Genomic DNA, 23929 nt, shown 5'->3' on the forward strand with positions numbered 1-23929 from the left:
TCTAGGCCGTGAGCCGCCAGCTTCTCTAGGAGAATGCCGTGGGAGACAGTGTCAAAGGCCTTACTGAAGTCCAAGTAGACCACATCCACAGCCTTTCCCTCATCCACTAGGCGGGTCACCTGGTCATAGAAGGAGATCAGGTTGGTCAAGCAGGACCTGCCTTCCATGAACCCATGCTGGCTGGGCCTGATGCCCTGGTTGTCCCGGACATGGCTCGTGAGCGCCCTCAAAACAGACTGCTCCATGATCTTCCCCAGCACTGAGGTCAGGCTGACCGGCCTGTAGTTCCCCGGATCCTCCTTCCGGCCCTTCTTGTAGATGGGAGTCACATTGGCAAGTCTCCAGTCGTCCGGGACCTCCCCAGTTAACCAGGACTGCTGGTAAATGATGGAGAGTGGCTTGGCAAGCTCCTCCACCAGCTCCCTCAGTACCCTCGGGTGGATCCCATCCGGCCCCATAGACTTGTGAGCGTCCAGGTGGCGTAGCAGGTCATTAACTGCTTCCTCTTGGATTATGGGGGGTTTATCCTGCTCCCTGTCTTCCAGCTCAGGGGGCTGAGTACCCTGAGGATAACTGCTCTGACTATTAAAGACTGAGGCAAAGAAGGCGTTGAGTACCTCAGCCTTATCGTCGTCCTTGGTGACAACGTTCCCCCCCGCATCCAATAGAGGATGGAGATTCTCCTTGGCTCTCCTTTTGTCATTAATATACTTGTAAAAGCATTTTTTGTTGTCTCTCACGACAGTGGCCAGGTTGAGTTCTAGCTGGGCTTTTGCCTTTCCAATTTCCTCTCTGCACGACCTAACGAGATCCCTGTACTCTTCCTGAGTTGCCTGCTCCTTCTTCCACAAGTGATAAACTCTCCTTTTTTTCCTGAGTCCCAGCCAGAGCTCTCCATTCAGCCAGGCCGTTCGTCTTCCCCGCCCGTTCTTCTTAGGGCACATGGGGACAGCCTGCTCCTGCGCCTTTAAGACTTCCTTCTTGAAGAACGTCCAGCCTTCCTGGACCCCTTTGCCCTTCAGGACTGTCTCCCAAGGGACCCTCTCGACCAGTGTCCTGAGCAGGCCAAAGTCCGCCCTCCGGAAGTCCATGGTAGCGGTTTTGCTGGCCCCCCTCCTTACTTCACCATTTAGATTGTATACAGGCCTTGAAACTTTGTATTCTGCGTAAAATAGATAAGGAAACTAACCTTGTATCTTGAGTAGAATAGATAAGGGGGTTGTGCCAGCCTAAGCTAGTTTGTGCTAATGAGAATTGTGCTAATTGTCGTGGTTTAACCTGGCAGGCAGCCAAATACCACGCAGCCGCTCGCTCACCCCCCCCACCCCCCCAGTGGGACGAGGAGAGAATCGGAAGGGCAAGAGTAAGAAAAACTCATGGGTTGAGATAAAGACAGTTTAATAGAACAGAAAAGGGAAAATAACAATAATAATGATACGATATACAAAATGAGTGATGCACAATGCAATTGCTCACCACCCGCGCTGACCGATAACCAAGTAGCGATCGGTACTTCCTGGATCACGCCTACCATTCATATACTGAGCATGACGTCACATGGTATGGAATACCCCCATGGCCAACTGGGCCAGCTGTCCTGGCTGTGCTCCCACCCAACACTTGTTTTGTTTTGTTTGTTTTTTTTTTCTTGAGTTGAATGTCCTTGAATAACAGGGTACTTAGCAACAACTGAAAACATCAGTGTGTTATCAACATTCTCCTCATACTAAATCCAAAACACAGCACTAGGAAGAAATTTAACCCTATCCCAGCCAAAACCAGGACAGTATCCACCCCTTATTCTATACCATTTACGTCATGCCTAGGTCTCACATTTTTCAATACATTCAAATTAATCACCAACACCTTTTTTGTCTCTCTCTCTATATATTTACACACACAGAGATATCATTCCCTTAGTCTATGGGCCATCCCTCTAAAATGTCCATTGAGTTCATTTAGTCCATGACTTTGGGCTCCATCTGTCAGAACAGTCTTTCAGGGCAGGAGAGATGGTGTGTGGCATGGGACTTCTGCATCCTGAAGCCAGTTCTCATTTCAGTATTGCTGAGCTCGTCCGGTTCTATCATCGTTGCACTTTGCTTGGTTTCATCGGAGTTAGTTCATTCTTTATTAATCTGGGCGATTTTTACTGCAATACCATTGATAGCAACCATAGAAATAATGATATACAATATCATATAATATTTAACATCATACAATTCAGTTCATTGGCTATTTTCACCCAAAATCAAATCCCCTTGAGGTACACACCGGACCTCCCCATCCTTTCGCATCACCCACCAAGTGCACCCAGGTCCTTGAGCAAAAGCAATCCCACGGATGGGTTTTCCCTTGCCAGAGGCAGGAGTAACCCAGACTGTCTTCCCCAGCATATTTCTTATGTGCACGAGAGGGACTTTATCTCCATCTACAGTACGTAAGGGTTTGGATTGGGCAGGGCCAGCTAAAGTGACAGATCCCCTGGTGTTGACTAACCAGGTGGCTTTTGCTAAATGTGTCCCCCAAAGCTTGAATGTCCCACCACCCATTGCTCTCAGCGTAGTCTTTAGCAGCCCATTGTATCGTTCGATTTTCCCAGAGGCTGGTGCATGGTAGGGGATGTGATAGACCCACTCAATGCCATGCTCCTTGGCCCAGGTGTCTATGAGGGTGTCCTGGTTCCAGCTGGGACAGGGTTAACTTTCTTCCCAGTAGCCTGGGGGGTGTGCTGTGTTTTGGGTTCGGTGTGAAAGGAGCGTTGATGGCCCATTGATGCTTTGGCTGTTGCTGGGTGATGCTTGCACCGGGAGCGGGGAGCACAGCCGGGGTGGTGGACCCAGCTGGCCAATGGGGTATTCTATACCATGTGACATCATGCTCAGTATAAAAACCAGGTGTGTGGGGGGGCTCGCCCCCCGTTCGTGACACGCGGTCGGCGGTCGGTGAGCGGTTGTGTTGTGCATTGCCTGCTTTGTGTATTCTGTTATTGTTGTTGTTCTCATTGTTATTATTACTGTTCTACTTAGTTTTATTTCAATTATTAAACTGTTTTTATCTCAACCCGGGAGCTTTCCTACTTGTGCCCTCCCGATTCTCTCCCCCATCCCACCGGGAGGGGGTGATCGAGCGGCTGCGTGGCGTTTATTTTTGCTGGCTGGGGTTAAACCACGACAGAGGGTGTTTCGGAAATGAGTCCCATTGTCTGACTCAATTCTTTCTGGGGTGCCATGTCGCCACAGGACTTGTTTTTCAAGGCCCAGGATGGTGTTCCTGCCGGTGGCATGGGGCACGGGATATGTTTCCAGCCATCCGGTGGTTGCTTCCACCATGGTGAGCACATAGCGCTTGCCTTGTCAGGTTTGTGAGAGCATGATATAATCAATCTGCCAAGCCTCCCCATATTTATATTTCAACCATCGTCCTCCATACCAGAGAGGCTTCACTCGCTTGGCTTGCTTGATTGCAGCGTACGTTTCACATTCCTGGACAACCTGTGCAATAGCGTCCATGGTTAAGACCACCCCTCGATCACGAGCTCATCTATATGTTGCATCTCTTCCTTGATGGCCTGAGGCATCAGGGGCCCACCAAGCTATAAATAATTCACCCTTATGTTGCCAGTCCAGATCCACCTGAGCCACTTCAATCTTAGCAGCCTGGTCCACCTGCTGGTTGTTTTGGTGTTCTTCAGTGGCCTGACTCTTGGGTACGTGAGCATCTACGTGACGTACTGTTACAGTCAGGTTCTCTACCCGGGCAGCAATATCTTGCCACAATGCGGCAGCCCAGATGGGTTTCCCTCTGCGCTGCCAGTTGTTCTGCTTCCACTGCTGCAACCACCCCCACAGGGCATTTGCCACCATCCATGAGTCAGTATAGAGATAAAGTACTGGCCATTTTTCTCGTTCAGCAATGTCCAAGGCCAGCTGGATGGCTTTCACCTCTGCAAACTGACTCGATTCACCTTCTCCTTCAGCGGTTTCTGCGACTTGGCATATAGGACTCCATACAGCAGCTTTCCACCTACGATGCTTTCCCACAAGGCGACAGGACCCATCAGTGAACAGGGCATATTCCTTCTCGTTTTCTGGTAATTTATGATACAGTGGGGCCTCTTCAGCATGCGTCACCTCCTCTTCTGGGGATATTCCAAAATCTTTGCCTTCTGGCCAGTTTGTGATCACCTCCAAGATTCCTGGGTGACTGGGGTTTCCTATTCGGGCCCGTTGTGTGATCAGTGCGACCCACTTACTCCACGTAGCATCGGTTGCATGATGTGGAGAGGGGACCCTCCCTTTGAACATCCAGCCCAGCACCGGCAGTCGGGGTGCCAGGAGGAGCTGTGCTTCAGTACCAACCACTTCCGAAGCAGCTCGAACCCCTTCATATGCTGCCAATATCTCCTTCTCAGTTGGAGTGTAGCGGGCCTCGGATCCTCTGTATCCCCGACTCCAGAACCCTAAGGGTCGACCTCGAGTCTCCCCTGGTGCTTTCTGCCAGAGGCTCCAGGTAGGGCCATTCTCCCCGGCTGCGGTGTAGAGCACATTCTTTACATCTTGTCCTGCCCGGACTGGCCCAAGGGCTACTGCCTGAACTATCTCCTGTTTAATTTGTTCAAAGGCTTGTCGCTGCTCAGGGCCCCATTTGAAATCGTTCTTCTTCCTGGTCACTTGATAGAGAGGGCTTACAATCAGGCTGTAATCTGGAATATGCATTCTCCAAAAGCCCACAACGCCTAAGAAAGCTTGTGTTTCCTTTTTGCTAGTTGGTGGGGACATGGCTGTTATTTTGTTGATCACATCCATTGGGATCTGACGACGTCCATCTTGCCATTTTATTCCTAAAAACTGGATCTCCTGTGCAGGTCCCTTGACCTTATTTTGTGTTATGGCAAAACCGGCCTCCAGAAGGATTTGGACTGTTCTCTCCCCTTTCTCAAAAACTTCCTCTGCTGTGTTGCCCCACACGATGACGTCATCAATGTACTGCAGGTGTTCCGGAGCCTCACCCTGTTCCAGTGCGGTGTGGATCAGTCCATGGCAAATGGTAGGGCTGTGTTTCCACCCCTGGGGCAGTCGGTTCCAGGTGTACTGGACGCCCCTCCAAGTGAAAGCAAACTGTGGCCTGCACTCTGCCGCCAAAGGGATTGAGAAGAACGCGTTAGCGATATCCATTGTGGCGTACCACTTGGCTGCCTTTGACTCCAGTTCATATTGGAGTTCTAGCATGTCCGGCACGGCAGCACTCAGTGGCGGCGTGACTTCGTTCAGGCTGCAATAGTCTGCTATTAGTCTCCACTCTCCATTGGACTTTCGCACTGGCCATATGGGACTGTTAAAGGGTGAGTGAGTCTTGCTGATCACTCCTTGGCTCTCCAGTTGACGAATCAGCTCATGGATGGGGATCAGGGAGTCTCGGTTGGTGAGATATTACCGCCGGTGTACCGTTGTGGTAGCGATTGGTACCTGCTATTCTTCAACCCTCAGCAGCCCCACAACAGAAGGGTCCTCCGAGAGACTGGGCAAGGTGGACAGCTGTTTAATTTCCTCCGTCTCCAGGGCAGCTATACCAAAAGCCCACCGGTACCCTTTTGGGTCCTTGAAATACCCTCTCCTGAGGTAGTCTATGCCAAGGATGCACAGAGCCTCTGGGCCAGTCACAATGGGGTGCTTCTGCCACTCCTTCCCGGTCAGGCTCACTTCGGCCTCCAATACAGTTAACTCTTGGGATCCCCCTGTCACTCCAGAAATACAGATGGGTTCTGCCCCTTTATAGCTTGATGGCATCAGGGTACACTGTGCACCGGTGTCTACGAGAGCCTTATACTCCTGTGGCTCTGATGTGCCAGGCCATCGAATCCACACAGTCCAGTAAACCCGGTTGTCCCTTTCCTCCACCTGGCCAGAGGCAGGGCCCCTCTAGTTCTGGTCATAGTATCTGTTTCTCACTTCTTGCAAACGCGAGTCCAGAATTTCTTCATTACAATTACAATCCAAAGTAAGATCAGCCCTTCTACTCTGTCTGGGGAACTGTTCACTGGAAACTGGACCGTCGTGAGACAGGTTTTTCCTGAAAACTGGAGCAGCATTTTTCCTGGGAGAACCCCCTTGTGTGATTGTTTTTCCTTGCAGCTCACGTACCCGTGCCTCTAGGGTCAAGGTAGGTTTTCCATCCCACTGCCTCATGTCCTCTCCGTGGTCACGCAGGTAAAACCACAGGGTGCCCCGTGGTGTGTACCTTCTATATCCTCTCTCTTGAGCAGGAAAACGCTGACTCCTAATGGCTGAGATACTGGTCCATAGAGGTGGAGAATAGGATCTATCGTCTTTGAGTTGCTGGACCTCCCGGGACAGTTTCTCCACAGCCGAGACAAGGGAGGAGGAGACACTTTCTTCATATTCCCGGAGATTGCTAACCATGTCATCTACCGTTGGTGCTTCTTCCTCTTTCCAGCACAATACTGCCAAAGAACTGGCATATGACGCTGGTGCGCTCCGTAGCAACTTCTGCCACATGGGTTGGGTGCACTGGACTTCATGTGGATCTTTGGGTACTTGCTTGTTGTACAGGTCACTATAAACCACCTCCAGCATGCCTAGTTCTCTCAGGTACTGGATACCTCTCTCCATAGTGGTCCATTTGCCTGGGCGATATGTAACATCTTCCTTGAAGGGATACCTTTCCTTCACGCCTGACAGCAGTCGCCTCCAGAGGCTGAGGGCCTGTGTCCCTTGTCCAATCGCTTTGTCACTGCCCCCTTCCCTAGCAAGGGATCCCAGCTGTTTGGCTTCCTTCCCCTCTAATTCCAGGCTACTGGCCCCATTCTCCCAGCATTGGAGCAGCCAGGTAACAATATGGTCGCCTGGATGACGGCTGAAATCTTTCCACATATCTCGCAACTCACCCAGGGATAGGGATCGGGTGGTTTCCGTCTCGTTTATGAGTTCTTCCTCTTCCTCCTCCCCTCCTCGTGATGGCCCTGCTTTTCCATCATCCCTTTCTAAATGACCTGATTTTCGCTTCCAAGATTTCCTCTTATGTACAGTGGCTACGGATACCAGGAAGGGTTGGTCCTCTGGTTCAGCTGCAACGCCCGGCGCAGGGGTTGGAGTAGCCGCAGTGCCCATCGCGGGGGTTGGAGTAGCTGCACTGCCCGTCGTTTTGTCATCAGATCCGGAGACCTTCTCTCCCCCTTGAGGGTTCTGAATAGTGTTGAACAGGGCTTGGTAGGCATGGGCCAGGCCCCAGCACGTTGCAGTGATCCGGGTCTCTCTGGAATTGCCAGGGTGACAGCATACGTTTTCCAAATATTTTACTAGTTTTTCAGGATTCTGCACTTGTTCAGGGGTGAAGTTTCAAAACATTGGAGGTGACCACTGTCCTAGGCACTTGCCCATACTATCCCACACACCCTGCCACTCATAACTATCCAGCCTCGGGGGAGGTCTCTGGGTGGTATTCTTAAATAGTTGTTTAACCTTAAACAAGGCCTGAAACACATTCAGGAGACATAGCAATAGGAACACACTGGTTTGAACATCCCAAGGATATTCAAAATCCTCAAGAGCTATTGTAATCAGCCTGGAGGAGAAGGGGAAGGTGAAGGAAGCTGTCTCCCCCATAAATTGGCTCTCCGAGGAGAAGAGGTAAAAAGTGTAATTATTAATAGTTTCCAAAAGTTAGCTCCTGAAGAACAGGAATGACGGCAGTGCTGAATACAGGCTCCTGATCAATAATTTTATCATAACATAAACCAGTGTCACACAGTATAGCAAAGCGATGACCTTAATCCATTTCCCAGAGATGACCAACCCCACATACAAACTGATAATCAGCAGTATAGACAGCCTAGTAAGGTGCTACATACCAAAACTCCCAGAACAGATCCAACAACTCTGAGAGCAAATAAACCAACATTGTGACCAGCGACTACTAAACTGATATAATGAATGCTTATAACGAATTTGTTTTAACCCATTCGTGTCAGATGTGTCGTTATCTCAACCCTTCGAGCCCCACGTTGGGCGCCAAAAAAGGACTGTCGTGGTTTAACCCCAGCCGGCCACTGAGCACCACGCAGCCACTCGCTCACTCCCCTCACAATGGGATGGGGGAGAGAATCGGAAGGGTAAGAGTGAGAAAAACTCGTGGGTTGAGATAAAGACAGTTTAATAGAACAGGAAAAGGGAAAATAATAATGATAATGATAGAATATACAAAATGAGTGATGCACAATGCAATTGCTCACCACCCGCGCTGACCGATAACCAAGTAGCGATTGGTACTTCCTGGAACACGCCTACCATTCATATACTGAGCATGTCGTCACATGGTATGGAATACCCCGTTGGCCAGCTGGGCCAGCTGTCCTGGCTATGCTCCCTCCCAACGCTTTTTTTTTTTTTTTTTTTTTTTTAAACTGAGTGTCCTTGACTAGCAGGGTACTTAGCAACAACTGAAAACATCAGTGTGTTATCAACATTCTTCTCATACTAAATCCAAAACACAGCACTAGGAAGAAATTTAACTCTATCCCAGCCAAAACCAGGACACCCATGTAACCTCGGCCTTGGTGTACCGAGTCTGGCGGTTGAGCACTCCTTGACCGTATCAGAAACTCTGCATAGCTGAGGCTGGGAACGTACATCTACTGCCTGGCCCAGGTGTCAAGTAGATCAACACTGAAACCTTGAGAATTTTTAGTAATTACCACCTGGGACTGTGGCCAGGATGGCAATTTACGGATGACTAAAGCTAACCATCTTGCGAACCTGTAAACAGTGTTCCTAAGTGAGACCCTTTGAGCTCTCCTGGACTGCAGCGGGCTGCACCCAGCATCTCCCTCTGAGTGGGACGCCTCTCAGAGCTTGCAATGTCTTGAGCCAGCAATATTCGGAGGCCTGTCGTCTGACGGGACCTGGGCTGAAATCCTTCACTCTTCGAGGCTCAACCCTCGCCCATTGAGAAATGCCGAGACATTTTACGTCAATATTTCTTCATTGAACTCGAAGGGAATTTTTAACAGGTATCTTTTGTATGTTTATATATATAACTTTCTGTCTCTGTGTGTGTGAACTAATAGTAAGCATAATCTGTAATTAAGTCGTGATTGTAGTAGACGCTACTAACACTTTGTAAATATTAAATTAGTTAATGATTAAGTGCTGCTAAAACTGTGAATGAACCCTAGACTGCTGCTAAACACATATAGTCCCTAAGATATAATCCCTGAGACATAACATGATTTTTCTTTATATGTTTTATCCATGTAGTAAGTAATATAGTGAACCTTGCCATCGAACTCTGTTAAGTCACACTTTTATAAATCTCTGTTAAAATCACTTTCTGCTAATACCTTTGATGGTGATTCTTTGGGCAGCCTCTAAACCACTCATTCACGACACCTGCTTCCTCCTGTAATATAATCTTATAAATATTTTTTAAATCTTTAATACCCTAGTTTTACTCACTTAAATCTATTTTAGATTCACTATGAATAACAATATATGTCTGTGTCCAAGAAAGTGTATGAAACTTTATTCTAGACAAAGATGTTGCTTTTCCTCCTTATCTAAATTCTGTGGGTTTATTCAAGCCCATATTTCCTTCTAAATATAGAGGTAATTTTGTTTACTTCAGTGTGAAAAAAGTTTGGGAAACACACATCAGGATGTATTATTCTTCATGCTAAAGAAAAGTTGAGAGACCTGATTGCTGTATGCAGATGTGTAAGTAATGAAAGCAAGCAGTTGCTGCCTCTCTTAATTCCATGGAATAAAAGCTTCTGCTATGTTTCCTGTGGTAGTGCGGGCAAAAGTCTCCTTCTGACTAGGTAGATTTGTTTTGTTTACTTTGCACTTATATAAATTATAAAGATCTAATGAGCATATGTAATTCATTCTGTGATTGATCAAAAAGAACAGATTTCTTTTGTCTGTTTCACTGTAAGGTTGAAATGCATGTAGCCAGAGGCCTGTCCAGGTTTTGCAGGCCTATCAAGAGCTGGGAGGAATGCAGAAAAGAGATTGGACTAACATGTTCAGAACCGCTTTTACATATTCCTTGTAGTTAAGGAGGAGAACAGTGGACACGCACCAGTATAAAAATAGTTATTTATAAACACTTTTTTAAATAGGCATCTGCCTATCTTTTTTACAGGATGATGATTTCCTTGCATATGAAGTGGCCAACTGTCTTCAGAAGTTTTCACAAAATTTGCTCGATCCAATGACATATATTACCTTTGTATTTTGTGAGTGTTGTATTTGAACTTTTTTGTTACATTATTATTGTTTTCATCATGACATATTTCAGTTTGTATTAAAAGTTCTTCACTATGATCAGCTTTTTTTTATACTCCTTGAATTTCAGATTGGTTTATGAGAAATAGTAACCCTGATTTTATTTGCTACTATTAACCCTTACGAACGTCGATGGAAGTCTTGTATGCAATTTGCTACACAGTAACTTATTTCCTGAGACACGAATAATTAGTTCAAGTTACTGGATTTACCTGCAGGATATTACCAGCTGTAATAAAACAATATGTAGTCATTTTACCTAATAGTATCTCGGGCACATATTGAGCTGACTGGCAGCTCTTGCAGGCTGACAGCGTGCCGTTACGAAGTAAGCAGTTACTCTCTTCCTCTCCCCGTCCTTCCGGGGTGAGGTGGACCCAGAGAGCCCCCGCGGGGGAGCTGAGCTACTGAGGGAGCGGCTGTCCAGTCCAGGTCTGTGGGGAGAGCTAGCAGACGATACTGGGGCAGTCCGCAAGAGAACTTCACGCCCAGCGGGTGGGACCGGCGGCTGGTTGTATCCCGCGGCAGCCGCATATGACGCAGGTTGTGCGCGCCGGCCACAGCCGGGGGTAAGATGGCGGTAGCGCGGCTGGCGCTGAACTTGGGGGAGGTGGAGCGGCTGGACTTCCTGAAAGAACAGCATGTGTGTTTTTTCCAGCGTTGTCTCCAGATCCTGCCCGAGCGGTACTCGTTCCTGGAGACCAGCAGGTATGCTCGGTGGGCCGGGCTGATGGAGCTTTGGCGCGTTCCCGTCGCCCTCGGGCCCCACGGTAGAAAGGTGGGACAGACCCTGTTTCCTTTTTCCCGGCGTCCTTCGCCAGCCTCAGAGAGTCGGGGGGAGTCTTTCCTCTCCCAGGGGCGGTTGCGTTTGACGGGAAATCATTCCTGGAGAGCTGTCCGCCCGCCCGCCCCGGCTTCCCTCGAGGTGGTATCACTGGCGAAGCAGCTGTGGGCAGGGTACAGGATCTCACTGTGTCGGTAGTCTTAACAGCCGGCGCAGCGGTGGTCAAAATGAACGCCTTCTCTAGGAAACTCTTCACCAGCAGATAGTTCACAAAAATATAAGTTTATGTAGAAGTTTAGTCTGTGCTCAGTTAAACTCCTTAATATGCATGAGGAAAAAACCCCACTTGTTAATCCTTCTAATCTATTTTTAGTCCTGTGCTTCATTCTTTTAATCCACCCTGAAAGCCGATTTTAAAATAAATGACTTAAGTCATCTGTAATTTAAAGTCAGTATGCAGAATACTATTATGTAACAAAAAATCGTTTATATCTTCATTAGCTAGTACAAGCGTTAAAACGTGTTACTGGTAATAGTGAAATATGCCTCTTACTTTAAAGTAGAGGGACACTTGTCCATGTAATGGATTCAGAATGCATTTATTTCAGATTTTTAATGTCTTCATGTAAGCTAATAAGTTTTTTCTGATGCAACTTTACAGTTAAATTATTGACTATCTTGTGCATTTAATAAAAACTTAGAGATGTGTAAAGGATTCAATACTTTATTCAACCAATAAAATCGTCACATTTTTTTCAATTTGTAATTTCTTGGAAGTCGTACATACTGTGAAGATGCTCAATGACTTTGATCAAGTCCTCCTGTTAAATGAAGCTTTCCTTCAGTTGAAAGTACAGATACCTGGCAAAAACCATGTGTTTCTTCAGTTATGAAGATGAGTATGGATATAGTGTTAAAAAGCAGTGTGTGAAATAACACATAGCTTTATATTAAATAAGTTATACATTTTGATCTTAAGTAATACATTCATTCATTAAGCCTTAGCCTGTTTCAGTATACTTTATTATTTCAAATGGCATAAAGAAGTCGTCTTACCATGCTATACACTAGCTTTATTTAGGCATTAAAGTTATAATAAATTTGATACACAAATCTATTAAAATCATAGCCAAGAGGGCTAAACATGGCCACGTAATATGAAGTGGAGAAAACGTTCATAATTCTGGTGTGGATAATCCAAACTAGAATCATAGAATCATTAAGGTTGGAAAAGACCTCTAAGATCATCGAGTCCAACCATCAACCCAACACCACCATACCCACTACACCATGTCCCTAAGCGCCTCATCTACACGTCTTTTAAATACTTCCAGGGATGGTGACTCAACCACTTCCCTGGGCAGCCTGTTCCAAGGCCTGACCACTCTTCCAGTAAAGAAATTTTTCCTAATGTCCAATCTAAACCTCCCTTGGCGCAACTTGAGGCCATTTCCTCTCGTCCTATCGCTAGTTACTTGGCAGAAGAGACCAACACCCACCTCGCTACAGCCTCCTTTCAGGTAGTTGTAGAGCGCGATGAGGTCTCCCCTCAGCCTCCTCTTCTCCAGACTAAACAGTCCCAGTTCCCTCAGCCGCTCCTCATCAGACTTGTTCTCCAGGCCCTTCACCAGCTTCGTTGCCCTTCTCTGGACACGTTCCAGCACCTCAATGTCCTTCTTGTAGTGAGGGGCCCAAAACTGAACACAGTATTCGAGGTGCGGCCTCACCAGTGCTGAGTACAGGGGCAAACTAAAACAAGATAAGTGATAAGAAGGCTAAATTCTTCTTGGAATCTTACAGCAGACTATTTTCTCCTCCATTTTAAATAAATATATATAGGTGCCTGACAAATATTTATAAAGACTGACCATAACCATTTTTTTCAGTGTACTTTCATCATTTTTCAATACCTTGTTAAAGTTTTAGGGGGGTTCTTCCAATCCTGTTATTTCACTACAGTTATGTTTGTTTAGGTGGTGGATAACGGAGATCCTTTCCAATCTCTAAACTGAAATACCAGACCAGATTACAAGTTCTTCACCATGAGAGCAGTTAATCATTGGAATAGGTTGCCCAGAGAAGTGGTGGAGTCTCCCTTAAAGACTCGGCTGAATGGGGCCCTGGGTAACCTAGTTTAAGGCCCAGCTTTCAACAGAAGATGGGACCAGGTGATCTCCAGAGATCCCTGCCAGCCTAGACATTTTTATTCCATGATTTACATTACCAAGCTGTCACAGTTTGCCACTGAGCTAAAGCAGAGGCTCTAGTTTACATGGCATCTTCCCTAATCTTATTGAATAATGCTAATAATACTACTAATTGTTTTCATATCTCTTTTGAAATTAATGACCTATCTGAGCTTAAATTTAATGTGTGGTCATAGTAGCCATGATACATTAAATAATCAGTGCCCAGTGAATTGTATATAATGGTTGTGCAACACTGAAAAAACCCTAAGTTTTCTGAAAATTGGAACCATCAGTTTGAAGCTATTTCAGGACTCCTTATTTTTTGGCCAATTGGCATAGTCAAATTTAAATCTTCAATTAGAATAAAAATCATGGTTATCTAAATTCATGCATTTGTTTAAGTCATGACATTTTTACTCACCCAGAGATTCTTGAGTTCTAATATACTGCTTTTTAGATCAATGTTCTGCAGATATACATATGTCTCTGTTAACAAATTCTAAGCAGGTGATTGCACCACAAAAGTGTCACCCCTAGTTTGACCTTGAGGGTACAAAGTTGGCCTTTTTGACAAGTTTAAGGTCACTGAGTTCAGCAAACCTCCTGACCTGGTATTGCTGCAGAAAGAAATGCTCTCATCCTTTTATTCTTACCTCCCTTGTTCCTCCATTTCTGTGGTTCCATGGTGACCCAGATTGGGGGACTCAACTAAATTACAGAGAAACTTGTAATAATAATAATAAAAAAATAATAATAATTTGTCAGTGAGATTGGTTTTGGTTCACTGCACTGCAGCAGAAACAACTGCATTTGTTGTAACAAGGCAAGGTGGCAGAGGATGAATTTTTCAGCACAGTGCTGGTCCATTCTAACTGTAGTTTGTCAAACACTAAGGGAGTTGGTACAACTATAACAACAGCTGTCCTGGCTGTGTTCCCTCACAACTTCTTACTCACACTACTTGCTGGGGAGGGAAAAAGAGCGAGGAAAAAGAGAAAGCCTTGATGCTGTGCAAGTACTGTTCAGCAATAGCTAAAACATTGGTGTGTTGTCAACACTGTTTTAGCCACAAACCCAAAACACAGCACCATACAGGTTGCTATGAAGAAAGTTAAGTCCATCCCAGCCAGACCCAATGCAATCTTCTTTACTGAAATTATTGGTCCAAAGCCCTCATGATTATTTTTATCTGTAGTTGCTGCATGCAACATCAGCAATTTTCGGTAATCTGGTCTGTAAAGTCTCATACACTATCAGTCATACTATGAGGTTTGGCAGGAGAATTCAACTCTCCTGGTCTCTAAAGTCTTTCAGATTGTGATATTTCATGACGCTCTTTGTACCATGATTATTCAGCTTCTCAAATCAGTCACTTGAAAAGGTTTTTGAATTATGAGAAACTATAGTCTTTGTACTTGGCTGAAGATCAAGAGCTCTGAATCTGTCATCAGAAATGTCTTTATTTGCTTATCTTGGAGGGGACCTTAAGACCCAGGATATCTGTTATGTAAGCTTTCAGTAGGTCAATTAAAAAATAAATTTCAGATGTCAAACTTTGATGCTTGACTTCCTAAATTAATACATGTTGTTTTGGGTTAACCCTGGTAGGCAGCTAAGCCCCACACAGCTGCTCACTCATTCCCCACCTCAGTGGGATGGGGAAGAGAATCAGAAAGGCAAAAGTGTGAAAATTCATGGGTTGAGATAAAGACAGTTTAATAGGGAAAGCAAAAGCTGTGCACACAAGCGAAGCAAAACAAGGAATTCATTCACTACTTCCCATCGGCAGGCAGATGTTCAGCCATCTCCAGGAAAGCAGGGCTCCATCACGCGTAATGGTTACTTGGGAAGACAGGCGCCATAACTCCGAACGTCCCCCCCTTCCTCCTTCTTCCCCCGGCTTTTATTGCTGAGCATGACGTCATATGGTATGGAATATCCCTTGGGTCAGTTGGGGTCAGCTGTCCCAGCTGTGTCCCCTCCCAACTTCTTGTGCACCTCCAGCCTACTCGCTGGCGGGGCAGTGTGAGGAGCAAAAAAGGCCTTGACTCTGTGTAAGCACTGTTCAGCAATAACTGAAATATCCATGTGTTATCAACAGTTTTGGTCCCAAATTCAAAGCACAGCACCATACAGGCTGCTATGAAGAAAATTAACTCCCTCCCAGCCAGACCCAGTACACACATGCAGTAACTATAGTTGTTGTAGAAGGCATGAAGAAAAGGTACAGCAATAGTGATGCCAGACTTGGGGGTTGTATTAAAAAGGGCTGCTCTCTCTGAATTGTTCTATATGAAGTTTTTTAATTTCATAGAATCATAGAATAGTTGGGTTAGAAGGGACCTTTAAAGGTCATCTAGTCCAACCCCCCTGCAATGAGCACGTACCTGATCCACTAATCCTGTCAATTCTATCCATGCTAGTAGAATAGATTCTAATTTGAGGGCTACTCTGATTAGAGGATTCAGAGCCTCCATCAGTGAAAGAGAATTTCTTTTATACATTTGTGACAGATACTGTGCTGATAAGGAAGGATTAATGGATGGGTAAATAATTCCTTGCATGCTGGGCAGAGGAGCTCTCTTTCAATATTCTTAATAGTAACCTTCATGACAGAAAGGGGGTAAAGCAAGTGTAAGCACAGAAAATGTGAGCCAGTAAGACTTACTGGATAACTGTACACATATATGTCACCAAACCCCAGATCTGCAGAATAATCGTTCTACACAGTTTTAGCTGTTTTGAGGCACAGCTCTGATTAACACTGCAAACAAAGCTTAATTACCATTTATGAAAGCATTGACAACATTCATTTCAACTGAAACAAACACTGCTAATATACAAACTTGGTTCATCTTTAGGTCATGTCTGCATTGCAGGGGAGGAAAAAAGAGGAGGGGAGTAGTCTTAATACAGGTTACAAACCTAGTTAAATGAAAGCAATGATACTTCTTAAAAATAGGAATCTATAGGTTTAACTCAGTTTGCTTATTTGCTTTTTCAAGAACAAAAACCAACCAACCAACCAAACAAAAACCTCTCGAGAGTCAGACTGGTTAAACAACAGGCTTTCCTGCAGTGTAACTCACATTTAAGCACTGAAACTGCCTTGACTTCCTTAGGCTAATAGTTTCATAGAATCATAGAATCATAGAATAGTTTGGATTGGAAGGGACCTTTAAAGGTCATCTAGTCCAACCCCCCTGCCGTGGGCAGGGACATCTTCAACTAGATCAGATTGCTCAGAGCCCTGTCCAACCTGACCTTGAATGTTTCCAGGGATGGGGCATCTACCACCTCTCTGGGCAACCTGTTCCAGTGTTTCACCACCCTCATCGTAAAAAATTTCTTCCTTATATCTAGTCTAAATCAACCCTCTTTTAGTTTAAAACCATTCCCCCTTGTCCTATTGCAACAGGCCCTATTAAAAACTCTGTCCCCATCTTTCTTATAAGCCCCCTTTAAGTACTGAAAGGCTGCAATAAGGTCTCCCCGAAGCCTTCTCTTCTCCAGGCTGAACAACCCCAGCTCTCTCAGCCTTTCCTCATAGGTGAGGTGTTCCAGCCCTCTGATCATTTTCGTGGCCCTCCTCTGGACCCACTCCAACAGGTCCATGTCTTTCTTGTACCGGGGACCCCAGAGCTGGATGCAGTACTCCAGGTGGGGTATCACGAGAGCAGAGTAGAGGGGCAGAATCACCTCCCTCGACCTGCTGGCCACGCTTCTTTTGATGCAGCCCAGGATACGGTTGGCCTTCTGGGCTGCGAGTGGACACTGCCGGCTCATGTCCAGCTTTTCATCCACCAGTATATCCCCAAGTCCTTCTCAGCAGGGCTGCTCTCAATCCCTTCCTCCCCCAGCCTGTATTGATACTGGGGATAGCCCCAACCCAGTTGCAGGACCTTGCACTTGGCCTTGTTGAACCTCATGAGGTTCACATGGGCCCACTTCTTGAGCTTGTCCAGGTCCCTCTGGATGGCATCCCGTCCCTCAGGTGTGTCAACCGCACCACTCAGCTTGGTGTTGTCTGCAAACTTGCTGAGGATGCACTCGATCCCACTATGTCATTGATGAAGATATTAAACAGTACCGGTCCCAATACGGACCCCTGAGGGACACCACTCGTCACCGATCTCCATCTGGACATTGAGCCGTTGACCACTACCCTCTGGATGCGACCATCCAACCAATTCCTCACCCACCGGACAGTCCACCCATCAAATCCATATCTCTGCAATTTAGAGAGGATGTTGTGGGGGACCGTGTCAAAGGCCTTACAGAAGTCCAGATAGATGACATCAGTAGCTCCTCCCTTGTCCACTGATGTAGTCACTCCATCATAGAAGGCCACTAGGTTGGTCAGGCAGGACTTGCCCTTGGTGAAGCCATGCTGGCTGTCTCGAATCACCTCCCTGTCCTCCATGTGCCTTAGCATAGCTTCCAGGAGGATCTGTTCCACAATCTTCCCGGGAACGGAGGTGAGACTGACAGGTCGGTAGTTCCCAGGGTCCTCCTTTCTACCCTTTTTAAAAATGGGTATTATGTTTCCCCTTTTCCAGTCACCGGGGTCTTCACCTGACTGCCATGACTTTTCAAATATCATGGAGAGTGGCTTGGCAACTACATCAGCCAGTTCCCTCAGGACTCTGGGATGCATCTTGTCAGGTCCCATAGACTTGTGTATGTTCAGGTTCCTCAGGTGGTCATGAACCTGATCTTCTCTTACAGTGGGAGGGACTTTGCTCCCCCAGTCCCTGCCTTGAGGTCCATCCACTCGAGAGGTATGGGAAGAGAGATTGCCAGTGAAGACTGAGGCAAAAAAGTTGTTGAGTACCTCAGCCTTCTCCTCGTCCATTGTTACCAGTTTGCCAGTCGTGTTCATCGAGGGGGTACACTTTCTTTGACCTTCCTTTTCTGGCTGACATACCTATAGAAGCCCTTCTTATTATTCTTTGCGTCCCTTGCCAAGTTCAGCTCCAGCCGCTCCTTGGCCTTCCTGACCCCATCCCTACACAACCGGACAGCATCCCTATACTCTTCCCAGGATACCTGTCCCTGCTTCCACTGCCTGTGCATTTCCTTCTTGCCCTTTAGTTTGACCAGCAGGTCTCGACTCAGCCATGCCGGTCTCTTGCCTTCCTTTCCTGATTTCTTATGCATGGGGATCGAGAGCTCTTGCCCTCTATGGAAAGCGTCCTTAAAGATCTGCCAGCTCTGTTCTGCTCCTTTGTCCCTGAGGGCAGTTTCCCAGGTTGGTCCTATTGACTAACTCCTTGAACAGCTGGAAGTTTGCTTTCCTAAAATTCAGGGTCCTGACTTTACTCTTCACTTGACCCATATCCCTCAGGACTGTGAACTCCACCAGTGCATGATCACTGCAGCCCAGGCTGCCTCCAATCTTGATGTCACCGATTAGCTCACTTGCATTGGTGACCAACAGGACCAGTATTGCATCCCCTCTGGTAGGGCTGTCTATTACCTGGCTTAAGAATTTATCCTCAATGCACTCCAGGAGTCTCCTGGATTGCCTACAGCTCGCTGTGCTACTTTTCCAGAAGATGTCAGGGTGATTGAAGTCCCCCAGCAGGACGAGAGCCTGTGAGTGCGATGCCTCCTGTAGCTGGAGTAAGAAGGCTTCATCAATAGTCTCCCCTTGATTGGGCAGCCTGTAGTAAACACCAACCACAAGGTTCCCTTTGTTGCCTTGGTCTCTAATTCTTACCCATAAGCTTTCAACCTGCTCGTGGCTATTCTTCAGAGGCAGCTCTTCACACTCTATCCATTTCTTGATGTAGAGAGCAACCCCTCTGCCCCTCCTTCCTCGCCTGTCCCTTCTGAACAGCCTGTAGCCATTGATAGCCGCACTCCAGTCATGGGATTCGTCCCACCAATTTCATGCTATGTGTCAGATAAGGTGGTGATAACAGTCTTTGTTAGTCTTAGGACACGTGTCTGTTAATTCTCTGTGAGGCAGGATAGCATATGAAGTAAAATGTAGTATGTAGATGGCTGTATGAGGAGTGAACTGTGTTCAGTGCTGCCTGGATGTTTTTGCCCATCGTATGTGAATTCCAGTACTCTGTGTACAGTCAGTTTCTTAATGCTGCTGGTACAGTTAACACAGAGAATCAGCTTTGATTAAACTGAAACCTAATTGTACATAAAACCATTTTCTACATTCATTTATCTGATGTATGTATTTTTCAGTATAGGTCAGGTATATTGTTTTGTCTTTTGTATGTACAGTCTTCTGGTTTTGGGCCTAGTTTACAGCAGTTCCTAGTGCTGAAATTGGCATGGTGTTTGCACCTCTTTGGAAGTAGCTTAGCTGGGTAACAGTGTGAAAATGCCTTTAAATATTTGCAGTCAAAGATTGTCAAACTTAGTATTTGTGAAAATTGGAACATATCATATGCAAGGTTTCAAAAATTAATTTACTGCAGCTGAACTATCTTTTAATTTTTTTTTCTTGTGTTTCTTAAAAAGTTGTGGTTTTGCTCAAAGTAGTGGGTTATTGTCCAGAGTCTGATTTTGGGTTACACATATCTGATCTATGGCAAAAGTTGATATAAGCCTTGAAGTGTTAAGCTTACACTTTAAAAAGACAATTTTGCAGCCATCAGATAATGTTTAAATAATATTTTTGGCTTAAATGATATTTTTGTTCCATGTAGAAATGTTTTCTGTGCAGCATACTTTTTGGCTTTCTGTACTCAAAAACTTTATTTCTAATAATAATAATAAAGAGAGATTTTAGAATTAAGTGATTACAAAATAAGTTTATACTTTTTTTTGACCATGAATACCTGCGCTAGTGGAGATGCATGCTATTCTGTGTTTGAAATTTTTGACAAGGACCTTAGAGTTGCATGGAGTGTTTTTTTGAAGAGGGAATGTTAGTGTCAGAATCCATGCAGATTATAGATTAAAGTCTTTTTTTGTAAGAATGGTACAAAGAAGCAATACAAAAACTCAGGGTTGAAGTAAAAGATACCATGAAATCAAGTAACCTCAGTGTAACAAGGTACCATTTTTCAAATGAGTTGTGATCACTGTTTGTGGTATGTAAACCTAGGTGATATCAGTTGTGAAATAGAAGTTGGCTTAAAAAACTGCTTGTGACTGTTTGGCCACATGATCATTGTAACAGCAGGTCAGCCCACTGATAGGGATGTCATGCTTTGTAGGGTGTGCCATTGTGTTTGAGATAAGTGTCTGCTGCATCATTGTTTGGCTGCTGTGTTTTAATTAGCAGAATCATTTTAAGGTGTATTTTGGGCTGACTCACATCACCACTTTTTCTTGGCCTTAGTGTTTGTGGCTCTGGTGCAGAACCACAGGCAGAAATTAGATGGCTATAGAGGCTTCTGTCCACATCTGTCCTGACTTCTTCAGAGGTTCCTACTCCTGATACTCAGGGTGGGTCAGGAGGCCTGTGAGGTAACTGCAAATTATAACTTAGTCTCCTAAGGAAAGCTGGCATTGACTTTTGGTTTTCCTTAGCATGCTAAGCTGTAGTTTCTGTCTATTCAACAGCTGTTTCACAATCAGTTTATCTGTTGGTCAGACAAAGCAAGAATTTAGAGAAGAAGGATAGGCAGATACAACTGTAAGTGGCAAAATGTACATTCAGCTAATTTTAATCTGAGTCAGAACTTCCAAGGTACCGTTGCATGAACGTTTTCCTACCCCAGTGCTGCTGTTTTGGTGCTTTTTCAGTACAACTGATACAACTGCTATAAGCCAGTTATAAAAACAAACCCCCCAAACTAAGGGGTTGGTTTACTGTGCAGCCTTATAAACAGTTACAATAGCACAAATTTAAGGAAGGAAATGAGCTATGAGTAAGAAAGAACTTCAGCATGTGTGGTAGGTTGACCCTGGCCAGCAGCCAAACACCCACCCTGCCTTTTGCTCACTCCCCTCTCCTGGGGGATAGGGAGAAAAATGGAAGGCAAAAAGACTTGTGGATCAAGATAATGACAGTTTAATAAGAAAAGCAAAAGCTGTGTGCACAAGTAAAGCAAAAAGAGGAATTAATTCCCTACTTCCCATCGGCAGGCAGATGTCCAGCCACTTCCTGGAAAGTAGGGCCTCAGCACACGTAAGGGTTGCTTGGGAAGACAAATGCCATAACCACAAATGTCCCTGCATCCTCTTCCCTTCCCTGAGCTTTTATTGCTGAGCGCGACGTCATATGGTATGGAATATCCCTTTGGTCAGTTTGGGTCAGCTGTCCTGGCAGTGTCCCCTCCCAACCTCCTGTCCGCCCCCAGCCTACTGGCCTTTGGGGGTGGGGGGAGAGAAGGCCTTGACTGTGCACACACTGTTCAGCAGTAGCCAAAACACTGGTGTGTTATCAACACTGTTTTAGCCACAAATGCAAAACACAGCACCATATGGGCTGCTATGAAGAAAGTTAACTTCATAACTTCATCCCAGCCAGACCCAGTACAGCATGCTAGCTACTATAGACTTCACTTCCCATGTTGGATGCTTAGATTTGACTTGCTTAATTTTAGATGTTTAAGTTAGTTATTCATCTAGGCTCCTTTGTATCCAATGACAAGAAATAAGTACCTCTAGATGGTAATTCATCCAGTGTGCCTATTGATACATTGATTGGTTATAAAGGAAGCCTTGCTATTTGACACCTAACTTCTAAGCATCTGAAATTGGATTTAGGACACAGTGAGAGACAGCTTACTTATGTTCCATATGTTAATAACCTAGTTTGCCTTGTACTGACTTTTTCAGGTAAGCAGGCTCTTAGGTTAATGTCTGAATTGGCATCTCATTGCTGTATAAAAGAAGGGATGGCTTATATTAAGAGCCTTGTTGAGATGGAGAAATACTTAAAGTATAAAGAACATAATTTTGTCCAGTAGATAAATTTCATGCTTTCTGAGCTAGGCTCAATATGATGTACCACTCTCAAAGGCTGAGAATTCATAGATATTTCTGTTTCTTCAACCATTTGTTAATCTCTCAATGATATTTATGGTGGGAAGTGTAAGTCTTATCTTTTTCTTTTAGGTTGACAATTGCGTTTTTCGCACTCTCTGGTCTGGATATGATGGATTCCTTAGATGTGGTGAACAAAGATGATATAATAGAATGGATTTATTCCCTGCAGGTCCTTCCCACAGAAGACAGTGAGTGAGTTTTTAGTGTTTGTTTTTTTTTTTTTTTAATTAATAGTAACATCTTTACTTTTGCTTTCTACTTGGGGAATAGTGTATTGCTCTTAGTTTTTATAAAATACAAGCTTGACCTTCCTGAGGTGGTTGTCCTGATAATTTCTGATAGCAGTATGTCTAGCAATTCCTAGAAATATACCCCTCTAAAGAAATAAGGCTAGAAGTGATTAGTTTAGCTTTTTTTATGTGTTCAAGGTGAAGCTATGAAATTAATTTGAAGACAAGACAATATAAAATACTAAAGAAGTTCCACCTTTGAGCATCTTCTCAGAGAATTTTTTCACCTGTTTCTAAAAGAAATGCATATGCCATACAGATATTACAAGTCTATTAATGATTATATTGACTTCTGCTAATTGTAGCTATGCCAGGAGCTATAAGCACAGGTGTGACTTTTGGAAAAAGGGAGGTGTAAGGTTAAAAAGCAAAAGGGATAAACACAGTTCCCACTTTATAATGAAAAAATTATTCTTTAGATCTGTGAAGGTTAAATTTACCTAACATTTTTAGAAGGAGTAATACTGTTGCTCTGTCCTAGCTGTCCTCAGATTGGAAGGTTCATAGTAGATTCAGGTTAGGGAGGGAGCACACAAGAAGTGGCCCTCTCCAGGTAACTTGACAGAAGTGGAGGGAGGTGCTATTTATCTGGGCTAGTTGGTATTGGTGTTTTTTCTGTGGTGACTCAGGCGAGTGGTTAATAGCAATAGGAGGAGTGGAAGTGAGGGAGATGTGGATGAGGCACTGCCATTTTAAGAAGTGAGGTGCTGGCATGTTAAGTGCTGGTGTGGGGATAGCTCCAGGCTTGTCTTTAGAGAAGAGGTAATTCCAGGTGCCTGTCTATAAAATCATGAACATGTGAAGTACCTCGTATGTTGGATGGTTGTAGAAATAAAATTGTGTATTTCCTTATAATATCTAGTCTAATCATATACCACAAATTAGGTGTCTTCCCTAAAGCAGTTTTATGAAATAAAGAGAGTTTTATGAAGTGAACATATGGAAGTCAAGATTGCTGATGCCTGATTTTTACAGTAATAAAAAGAACCCATTTCTTTTTCTGGCAACTTACAAACCATCAGATCTGTTCCAGACATTAGCTCTAATAGATTTTGATTTCTTGTGCTGTATTTCAGGACTGATTACAGAAAATTGAGGGGTTTGGATCACATAATTGTTCCTACAGGTCTTTTATTTATGAGAAGGTTCCTGTCACTTAGCATTGAGAAAATTTTCCAGGGTGTACATGCTTTTTTTCCAGGAGTTGCATACTTTCTGATCTCTATCCCTGTCTTCAGGAATGTATTCTGAAAGAACAGCCAACTTTGCAAGAAGAGAGATTAGAATAGGCATTTTTTTGTTTGTTTGTCTTTGATAGTATTGCTGTAATTCTCAGTAAGTGTCCCGTCACCCCACCTCCCAGCCAATATTTGGGATAGTTGTTGTCCGAAAAGC

At 44.8% G+C, this 23929-nt stretch overlaps 1 pseudogene; it reads left to right on the forward strand.

Annotated features, from left to right (window-relative positions):
* The first annotated feature begins 10863 nt into the window (after positions 1–10863).
* Positions 10864–23929, forward strand: part of LOC142074901 (geranylgeranyl transferase type-1 subunit beta-like) — an 83676-nt pseudogene continuing 70610 nt past the window's right edge.

This window comes from Calonectris borealis, chromosome W, assembly GCF_964195595.1.
Source record: "Calonectris borealis chromosome W, bCalBor7.hap1.2, whole genome shotgun sequence".
Lineage (NCBI taxonomy): Eukaryota > Metazoa > Chordata > Aves > Procellariiformes > Procellariidae > Calonectris > Calonectris borealis.